Here is an 8,142-nt window from a genome sequence, read left to right on the forward strand (position 1 = left end):
CAAACTGCACAATAGCTACAGCATAGAGAAAACTATCCAAGTATCTTGACTCTCTTTGGACCATTTTCCACCCAAAAACAAGACCGGAAATAAAATAAATATAAATAATAAAATAAAAAAATAAAAAATATTAATAAAATAAATTTTATTTTTTTTCTAATTTTTAGACAAATTATCCAAGCATCTTGACTCCCTTTGGATCACTTTCCACCCAAAAACTAAACCAGAAATAAAATAAATATAAATAATGAAATAATAAAATAAATTTTATTTCTTTTTAATTTTTTGATGCTTGTCGTAGAGAAAACTTATTTAAAAACATTTATTTTATTATTTTATTATTTATATTTATTTTAATTCCGGTTTAGTTTTTGGGTGGAAAGTGATCCAAAGGGAGTCAAGATGCTTGGATAATTTATCGAAAAGTTAAAAAAAAATTTATTTTATTATTTTTTATTTATTTTATTACTTCATTATTTATATTTATTTCATTTCCGGTCTAATTTTTGGGTGGAAAGCGATCTAAAGGGAGTCAAGATGCTTGGATAATTTTCTCTATGCTGTAGCTATTGTGCAGTTTGTAAGGGTCCCTTGTTAGAGGATTTTATTCTTGTATGTATATGGCCTCAAGAGGAATCCTCTGAAATGAAGAGGAAAATATTCTGTGCACAATATTCTAATAGTTAGAATAATTTCGTCTTGCATTTACAGTACAAATCTTGTACTGTAAATCTATATTTACAATTCACATTATTTATATTTTAGTTTTTCAGTATGTACAACGAATAACGGAACGCAGCCTTACTGCGTCTGTTTTTGCAAATGCAGCGCAACACTTGAATCAATCGTCACGGCAGAACGCAGCGATACACATTGCTTTTCGTGTTACCCATATCGCATGTAAGAAGGCATTCCGCTTGAAAAAAACATATTCCTCTTAATACAAGAGGAAAACCGAAAAATAATATCTAATAGATTTTAGATGAACAATTCACTTTATTGAAAGAGGAATACTCTGTCTGTAAAAGTTTTCGCTTAAAATATGGGATTAGAGGAAATTTCACTTTGGAATTTCACTAATTAGAATTTTTTTTTGGGTGTACAATCTGATTGTAGGATAGTAGTGGTTAGTGAACAGCAGCATTAAGATTTAAAATTGATATGTAAACTTTGTTTTACTTACGAGATAGTTGCATGAACAAAGAATAATTGATGTCGCTAGAAACTGGAAGCGCGCTTCTATACTAATAGCACACACGAAAGTGACAACTAGTCCCGAGGGAATGCCAATTTCCAATTTTTTATCATACTTTTTCAGAAAATTCGAGAAAGTCATATGACTATTATGTCGAAAGTTCGATTATGTTTTAATGACACGCAGAGTCACAAGCAGATTTTGCTTATCGTTGTTTTTCCTTTGTTTCGTTCACGCTATTAAAAAATATGCTTTCTGTGTGGTGATATCGTGGCGCAAAGAGTGGCATTTGCTCTGCGTATCGAAGGCCCGAGTTTACCCCAAAAGATTTTATAGGAAAGGATTTTATATCACTTCTCAAGAAAAGCAATGACAAACCACTGAGACTTAAAAGATTCCTTCTAATGTCTATCATTTCTATCGATGTATATTAATTTTAGTCTTGGTTTAACTCTATCTCTTTCTGGTTCTCAGAATTAGAGAAAGATAAAAAATAAATCACTCCGAGATTAAAGTTAATTTACATTGGTAGAAATTAATGGATATAAAAGACAGGCCGTTCGGAATTGACATTAAATTGTATGTTTATTCCATATATTTGTATAAAAAAGCGCACTATGCGATATATGCAGCATATTGCTCTCGAAGAGAATTGGATAATAGATTAGTAATATTCTTGTTAAAATTAAAATTAAAATTAAATTTTCAAAACCTTCAAGCAATCGAAAAAGATCAAAGTCCGATTTGGGTTGTTCGCTATTCCTTGAGAAAGGTCATGGTTCTACTTGCTGTTGCACCAAATAATTGATCAATGGACGGATAATACTTTTTAGGAGATCGTCGAGTCAGATTTAATGATAAAAAGCTATTAACTGTTAATAAATATAATTGAATGTTCTTAAAGTTGTTGAATTTCGAACATTGTTGCGTTTACTATTTTTTACGAATAAAGTTACAGTTTCGAGGGGGTAACCACTCAGAAAATATATGTACACCTGGACTTCTGACTTCAAGACTTCACCGGACTTCACGGACTTCATCGGACTACACTGGAATTCATCGGACTACACCGGAATTCATCGGACTACATCGGAATTTATCGGACTACACCGGAATTCATCGGACTTCGTCGGACTTCACTAGATTTCTTTTATGGATATAGTTGCCACTTTTCATATCTTCGTCTCGAAGCACCAACAAAATTTTTCAACAAACTTCCAGACGAATGTTAATGTCCGGACAAAGGCGAAACTTTCAAAAAACTTGATCAAAACTAATGACCTTTTTTTAGGAATTGGAACAGAGATGACCTTTTCTTTTACAAATTAAACTACATTTTCATCAGACTACATCGGACTTCAATGGACTTCAGCCGATTACATCGGACTTCAACGAACTTTACCGGAATTCATCGGACTTCAAGGAATTCAACGGAATTCTGACAGGTTGTACACCGGAATTCAAGAGTGGTTATCCCCTCGTACAGTTTAATGAAATCCCATTAATACTTTAAATACTTAAATACTTAAAAAATGGATGTACTTATTGTCTTATTTGTAAAAAAGTCATGTTCCATCTTTATTCCAAGCTGCATTTTTAACAGAAGCACAATCATCCAGGAAATCACATATTGAAAAGCTAAGTAACATGTTTATAACACAATGACTATACTTTTTATTTAAAATTAGTTTACGAGGTACATTTATATACATAAAAAATTTATGACTATTACATTAAGCTTATGCAATATAGACAGTATATTCGTGCATGTGTATATGTGAGTGTATGTGTGTACTAACGTAATAATAGAGCTCTATTAAAATTCACATTTATACTCGGCATTTGGATGAAAACTTAATAGTCATTTACATCTAATTTGTATCAACTTGCAATAGGTGGTGATACCGGAATGTCGTAAGTTCTCGCTTTTTTTTTTCGCTTCTAACGAAAATTCGCTTCTAAACAAAATCATTCAGATTCTATCCAAGCGACGTAAAAGATTAAAATCTGCATTCATGCCACGCACGTAATGGCAAACGTGACAATTTAAATTTGTATTTTGCCCAACAGAAAATCTTGAGAAAACCTTGCTTGTTCTCTCAAGTACAAATTATAAGATAGCATTTAACATTAAATATGATACGAATATGCAAGATCGTTAGTTCAAACGATGTTTCAAACATTACGTCTTGCATCAATATCCTACATTTTGTGTTAAATGCATTTAATCATTAAGCACAATTGTAATTTTTGTAAACCTTGCGTGATACAAAATTCAGAATCTTTTTAGATGTCTTTAGCAGGATGCAAGTATAGATTTTTTTTTTTTTTGGATGGTTCAGTTGCTTGGGTACGATCATACGATGATCCACGATGATGTAAAAGAAGAATACCAGGTAATAACATTGCGCGTAATGTTGGATGAATAAAAATTGGAACAAATTTCTAATCACTTGAAATGAACGAGTGCGCATCCTTAGAATTATTTCACCTGATTTTTTTTTTTTATATCATGCGACAATCTATAACGCATACATGGGGAAAGTGAAGCACGAGAGGAAGGAATATCGCGAATGAACGCGAGGATGTGATTAAGCAGGATGTGATGTCTGTAGGCCCGCGATAAATATACGCGATATCTTTTCTGCAAACTTAGAAAAGAGCTCGTCCTTTTTGACCGAAAGTGAGGCTCCCGCTACCTTTCACTTTGATCGATGCGATAACCACGGTCAGGGTAACGGTCATGACGGAGACTCGCGTTTTTAAATTATAAACAGATATACAAGCATGTCTAAAATTATCTTTCGACAATGTTATAATAGAGTCGAATTGCAATTCAGTTATAGACTGATGTCTACGAATCATCATCATCATCATCATAACGTCCTCGTTTTTCCTTTCTCCCCTTTCATATTCTCTCATTAATTAACTTACTGTACACACATATAGGCTGGACTCATATTTTTATACTTAATATACATCGAGTCGCGATCTTTACACGTTTCTTCAGTAAATTCTTTTTTCTTATCGGACAAATATTTAACAGACACTTGAGATTCTTGCGGTACATGGATATACAATGTACATACATATATCGGTATATTTAAATATATATACACGTGTGTGTGTGTGTGTGTCTCTCTGTGTGTGTGTCTGTGTGTGTATGTGTAGTATTATATATATGTTTATATATATATGTATATATATATACATATATATATTCTTTATTTCTTGCATGACGAACGATAGATATATGCATCCTCGTGTAATTCGTTTATCAATAAACTCTCCTCCTATATTCATTTTTGTTCCTTTTTTTTTCAATCCTTTTCTTTTCTTCATAAAATGCATGACACAAAAATAAATGCTTATATTTGTGAATTATATTTATCTTCTTTCCATCTCTCTTACACACACTCTTCTCGCGACGTATACACTTAATTAACCATATATAGCTTATCTTCTTCTTTTTACAAAATATCACAAAAATCACACCAGCCTTTGTTCGCAGCAAGAAACCATGTTAAAATCTCGTTAAAACGGTACTCCCGGTCCATTCTGCGTTCATCGTTCTCGCATTTGAAAACATTAACATATATCAACGGTGTATCGATGCAATTGCACGTGCTCGTGGGAATGACCTGCAGTCATGCCATATAATTGGCAGTGATTTACGTAACAGATAAACGAGAAATTCTATGCAGCGAATATTTTACAAGAGCTTCGAGTCACGATGTATCATTGGAAATTTCGAAGAAAAACGCTCAACTGCAACGCCAATCTCCCTACGCGTTTCCAATTTATTTTAAACATTTCTCAATCAATGTGCGTTTAACAAATATGCATTTTATTGATTTTATCAATATTTTATGTATACAAATAATCGTATGTGAATGAAAAGTTCAGTCAAATCAATTAAATTATTCGAGTTGCAACCAGGCTTGTAAATGTAATCGAATTGTAACAAAATTATGATCCAGATAAAACCTGTCAGTTCCAATCTGAGAGTTATGTAATTTTCTCAATTGCGAAAGGATCAAAAGTTATCGCGCATCATCTGACAACATTCGAAATTAGTCATGAAACAATCTGCATCGACTATCATGGCATTTCTCAGGATCTCGGTATGATAGTGTTCTGTCACGTTTTTTTTTTTTTTTTTTTACCGCGTGCACGTGGTATCGCACATATACGTTCGCACATTATTCGCGCACACGTTATAATATCGCCTTAGAGTCTAGACATCGACTTTTTTCTTTTTTTTTTTTTTCTTCAACATTATCACGAATTTTGTCGCCTCGATTTGAGATAAAGTGGTTCACGCACTGCGGAGCTCTCGCTATCTCGTACTCTGAATGCCCGAAGAACAAGGAAAGCAAATCGGACGACGAAACAATGAAAGCGCTAGTGACCAGCACGACGCGCGACACGCGCGTGTCTTCACTGTGTGTAGACCGCACGTGTTGAAGGCGGAGAAAATACATCTAAACGCTACTTGTCTTTTATAAACCCACGGTTGTCCAATCGTCGTTCTTATTGCACTCTTTCAGCGAGGCCTTGACGTACACGCGAGAATCTGGAAATCCGGAGAACATTTTTGTACGTTTCTTTTTTTACGCGCACACCGATTAAATAGTCTGACACCTCTCCTCCCTCCAGGGAAAAAATCCGCGTATGTCGCGACGCGCATTACTTATTCCGAAAAGTATCGCTCGACATGAAGTTAACTTCACCAATGTGTGTCGGTTCCTTTCTTATAATTTTTTTTTACACATTTTACCAAATCTTTATCTTTAATGGGGAAACTTCTTCGGATCGCCACACACACGAAGAGTACTTCCGTATATATAAAATAATTAATTTTTTTAATCGTATATAATATATATGTATATATATTTCTATATTATCAGAACTATCTCTTTTTTTTTCTTCTCGATCTCTTATCCATTATAAAAGAGAAACAGCGAGCATTCAGTGATTTATGCTACTGTTTTTGTCATTTCTACTTAATCCTTTCATTTGATGATTTATAGGAAATATATTCCTAAGTAATCTTAGAAAAGTGGATTTCGTACACAAACAAAGACACTTATGCCGATTGTTGTTCTCGTAGCCATATGAATTGTTCATAAAATCACCCATCACTACCCATTCTATGGTTGATGTATTTATCCATCCGTGTCTTGCATAACAATAGGCGCAATACAAAAAGAGAATCTCTACGATTCGAGATATACATTTGTTGTATTAACATAACTCTCTCTTTCTCAAATTCCCTGTACTTGTCTCCCTGAATGTTTCGATAAAATACGGCTCGTTGAAAATGTGCTAAGTAGACGTCCGAGGTCGCAATTAGCATTCAAAAATATATACACGGATTATCACGAATAATTAATTCTTCCTGCGAATTATCCAAGGCAACACGATGCATCAGACTTGTTTTTATACAGCTGTGAGAGAAAGTTCGACATCTTACCACTTATATATCGATAACATCAACAAAATATTCGCGCATGTTCGTCATTTTCGAAGAACGCGTGTTCACAATTTTTATTTTCTCCCACCGAATCATCGAACGACAAAAATGCGTTTGATCTACAATTTTTTTGTTTTCCACAACAATCAAATGGAACCGTCCAGACAAGTGTGTTAATAATATTACAAAATGTCTCCATTCCAGTTTTTTTTATATCAAGTCTCGAAACCATTCGTTGTTCGTCGATAAGACACTGGGATCGAAATTTTGTCAAGCGATATCTCCAATTGGTGGGCAAAAGCTATTTAGCGCGTTTCGAGTTCATCTCAACAATGTTAACAGTGATTCGTTAAAAAGATTACAAATCTTGTGATCCACAATAAAAAAAAAAAAAAAAGAAATCTACAGAGTAGACAAATACAATTTGTCATCCATAGCTAACTATACAACAAATTTCGCACATCAAATGCGCGAAATGTGCAATAGAAACATTTGCAAAACTCACAAACAACTTTACGTTTTCGCGTCTAGCACAAAAAAAAAATTACGAGAGGTCGGCGACATACCATCGCAAATTGTCATTCAACCTCCCGAAACATTACAGATCACTTCTTCCTTATTACTTGGCCGTTGTTTATCTATCGTCTTATTTGGAAAAAAAAAAATCATTTGAAAAATCTTAAATTCGGGACTGTGTACAAATTTACACACGTCGTCGTCGACCATGTGTTTCCGTAAGTGGAATATTCGTATAGCTAACCGTGCGCCTGTCACAGCAGCCGTGCATGGTGACGGCGAATCCCTCGATCTGCACTGAGAAATGCACTTCTAGAGATCTTAATAGAGCATTTACACAGTTTTGTGCAATTGATTAATGCTTTCTACACCTAGCAGAATGATCTTCATGCAGCTCATTTGGCCTCATCCTGCTCCATTGGCTCCTCAGAGACCTCTCGGGAATGTTCTGGCGTGGTCCTGTAATTTTAAATAAACATGCATATATTAATATTTAATAAATTTAGAAATAAATAATGGAGAGAGAGGGGGGAGAGGAGGAGAGGAAATATTTAATACTAACGTGAGGTTTGTAGGCTGCTGCATAGATAGAGAGGCCATTGCAGACACGGTTTCTGTCTCGTCGTGTTCCTTTTGGCTCGCCTCTATGGCGCTCATTGCGACTGTGTGGGCAGCAAGCTTTACGCAAGGCCAATGTGACATCTAAGAAGTACAATAATAATATAATAATAATAATGTTAATGATAAACTAAATATGTGTTAATATGTTAATATGTTAAATGATAAACTCTAAATATAGGGGAATGTCGTCAGGGTTGGGACGCTGTTAGGGTAGGGACACTGCTATATTTTGTCCGAGACACTTAGCGCCACCATTGTCAAAGCGTGGCATGACTACTCTCGGTGACAACAAACTTTTCACAGTATTACTCGTGTCGAAAACAGGTTTTAACAA

The 8,142-nt window shown here is 34.5% G+C and overlaps 1 long non-coding RNA gene across 1 annotated transcript; it reads right to left on the minus strand.

Moving 5' to 3' along the window:
- Nucleotides 1-4,556: 4,556 nt before the first annotated feature.
- Nucleotides 4,557-7,936, minus strand: LOC105459793. The gene is made up of 2 exons (XR_975725.1): nt 7,750-7,936; nt 4,557-7,646 (listed from the first exon to the last, which is right to left on the minus strand). It is a non-coding gene; the product is annotated as an uncharacterized LOC105459793 (long non-coding RNA).
- Nucleotides 7,937-8,142: the final 206 nt, after the last annotated feature.

This window comes from Wasmannia auropunctata, unplaced genomic scaffold (genome assembly GCF_000956235.1).
Source record: "Wasmannia auropunctata unplaced genomic scaffold, wasmannia.A_1.0 LD333683.1, whole genome shotgun sequence".
Classification (NCBI taxonomy): Eukaryota; Metazoa; Arthropoda; class Insecta; order Hymenoptera; family Formicidae; genus Wasmannia; species Wasmannia auropunctata.